Source organism: Polistes canadensis, unplaced genomic scaffold (genome assembly GCF_001313835.1).
Source record: "Polistes canadensis isolate GaletaPanama2010 unplaced genomic scaffold, ASM131383v1 scaffold_19, whole genome shotgun sequence".
NCBI lineage: Eukaryota > Metazoa > Arthropoda > Insecta > Hymenoptera > Vespidae > Polistes > Polistes canadensis.
Genome location: NW_014569566.1, coordinates 973686 through 976857, shown reverse-complemented (window position 1 = coordinate 976857; position 3172 = coordinate 973686). Strand labels below are relative to the sequence as shown.

At 27.6% G+C, this 3172-nt stretch overlaps 1 protein-coding gene across 3 annotated transcripts in view; it reads right to left on the bottom strand.

The window, feature by feature from the left end:
• LOC106793860 (solute carrier organic anion transporter family member 5A1) overlaps positions 1 to 3172 on the bottom strand; it is a 41773-nt gene that overhangs the window by 37483 nt on the left and 1118 nt on the right. The gene's annotated exons all lie outside the window — the stretch shown is intronic.

The following is a 3172-nucleotide window of genomic DNA, read 5'->3' as shown; positions in this document are numbered from 1 at the left end:
AAAAAAAAAAAACAGAAAAAAAGTAAAGTACGATCCGTTCAAGACTAATACTGTTCACGAGTCTCACGTGTAACGAATAATCGAGCCTTGCTAATTAAGCCGAAAAGCATCTACGATCTTCTTCGTGTCGTTAATTAAGACGAACCCCCTTCGTATCTTTGTGTATGTAGTGTATATGTAATATATGTATGTATATTCTCTCTTTAGAGAATACTATGTAAATTCGAAGTCATATTATTTAAGAATACATGTGTATATATATATATATATGTAGGTATACGTAATTGTTCAATCCTATTTATTGTATCAATGTAAAATTCATTGCTGCTAATTCATATACAAAGATATTTTATCATATATTCTTTTCTCTTTCAATTTAATTATAAATAATATTTAATCTAATGTAATCGTAATATATAATTGTGAATATTTCAATCGTATTAAAATAGTTTCAAATGATTAATTTTGCATTATTGCAAGAAAGGTAAATTTAATGATCGAAAGAATTTTGTTTTAAGAGATAATATTTATATGGGATTTCAAAGATTATTCGTTTATGTTTTTTTAAATGGAATTATATATATTTTGTTGCAATATTCTTGTAATGATGATCTTCATTATCATATCATATATAAACACAATATATATATACTATATTTTATATATAATATTAATAGTTATAATATACGTAGGAATGATTTAAACAAACTGAAGAAGTAAGAAAAATTGTTGATCACGATTTAAAAGGTCCCGTTTACGAAGGACCTTGGCCGACAGAAACGGATGTTAGCGTACATTCGCACCTAACGGTATCCTTTATCCGGATTTTCGGTGAGATTTGGGTCACGAACAAAAAAATAAGGAGAAGAAGAATATATTTTAAAAAAGAACAACTTCAAGAAGACAGATCAGAGTTAATTGACAACGCGACAAATACGAATACGTATAGATCCTAAACCATGAGAAAGACTAGAAGACTATTACGACCATAACGGCTTCCTTTTCTATTTATCTTCCACGATGATCTCGACACAACTTCTAAGAATTCTTACCGCTAAAGTTTAGAACAAAGGGGTAACAGAGAGAGTCCGTTTAAAAGTCCTGATATCGACTTCTTTCTTCTCTTAAACGTGATAACGTTAAAGTAGAAAAGAAAAGAAAAGAAAAGGAAAGAAAAAAAAAAAAGGCAACGATAGAGAAAGATGAAAATGGTGGTCCGTCTGGTTCGTCTCAACTTAATTTTTTTTTTTTAAATTGATCAGGTGAACGTATGCAGTGTACCGTAGAAAAGAAAATGAACGTCGCATTTAATACAAATTTGTTGTAAAAAATAATTGCACGTGTTATGTTTTTATTTTTATTTGCAAATTCTCGCGTTATTAGTTTTTAATTATGTTATCTATAAAGTTGAACTCTTTTTACACAATGCGCGAGGAGATATTCAATTTATTATATTTGTAAATGATTTGCTTTTTCTTTTTTCTTTTTTATTTACGCGTGAAAAAAATAACACAAGTGTTTCAATGTTTTATTTTATTCAATTTTTAACTAATTTAATTAAAAAACATTTTTTAAACTGTTATTTTCGCGTTGGTACAATTTTTACTTCAAATATTTGAAATAAAAAAATGATGTTACAAAAAAATATATAATGTTTTATTCTATTATATTATAAACACTCCATTTGGAAAGTAATGACTATTAACCTCAGAAATGCTTTTTTACTGGTGATATATATATAATATAAAACTTTTTGATATTTTCTACCACATAAGTAAGAATAAAAATATATATATATGAATCGAATGATTTAAAAAAAAAACCCACACACATGCATACGTATTCGAGAGTTTCCCTTTTGAAAATCGAATTACGAAAGGTAAAGTGAATTGACAAAATTTGAAAAGTCCTGTTTTTAAAGGATTGAATTGTTCGATATATTAAAAAAGATTAATATTAAAAATAAAATAAATCTTATAAATTTTAGGAAGATCCCACTTTTTTCTTTCAAAACTATTCTCTAACATTTATTTCTCGTTTTACTCGTGATATATATATATATATGTATGTATATGTGAATCGAATGATTTAAAAAAAAAAAAAACACACACACACATGCACACGCATACGTTCTCGATGTTTTCCCCTTGAAAGGAGAACTGCGAAAGGCGAGGTGAGAACCGATAAAGATCTCGTTCGTTCGTTCGGAACGGTCTAAGTTAAGTTCTTCGTCGTGTGCTGCAGAAATTCGCGAACAAAGATGCGGAAAACGGTAAAGAAATCCATCCGTACGCGGGTTTCTTTCGACCTACTTTGTAAAAAGATGATAGTCGTCTTCCTTTATCGAATTAATATACCCTTTCATATAAAGATAAATAGAGAAGAAAAAAATAGATAAAATAGATAGATTATTTATTTGATATAGACTCCTCTACTGTATAAACATATATAAAAGTATATACACATACGTACGTGTATGTGTTTTCTTAGAGAGAATGGTGTTCCCTCTCGATATAAACCAATCAATCTAAAGCTTATACTTAAACTATTATCTTCTTATATATATATATATATATATATATATATATATATATATACACATTTATAATATTTTACATATACTTTTCGAACAATATGATATACACTCGAGTAATTAATTTGATATCATTATAGATCAGCTGATTATTTGGTTTAGATCGAAATAATAATACGAAGTCGAAAAAAAAACATATACACGTAAAACCTGATAGTTAAATTAAGAAAACAAAAACAAAAAATCAAGGAAAGGTATTATCGAGTAACGAAGATGCCGATATTTTGTTCATACCATTGACCTCATCTTCTATCTATCTCTCTCTCTCTCTCTCTCTCTCTCTCTCTCTCTCTTACATACATACACAACATACATACTCTTTTTATCATGTTCTTTTAAAACCAAGGCAAAACGTTCGCTTTCTTTCTGTTTTCCTTTTACACATTACTAACACAACAAGAGAGTACGTACATATAAATTTTAACTTCCTTTCGAATTTGTTCCCTTCTAATATGCACACACATTGACGTTGAATCAAACTATTGTTTCTTTTTTTATTTTTATTTTTTTTTTAATTGATAAATAAAAACGAGATAAAAGAGACACAAAAATTACTCGGTATTATTTTTGAAAATATAT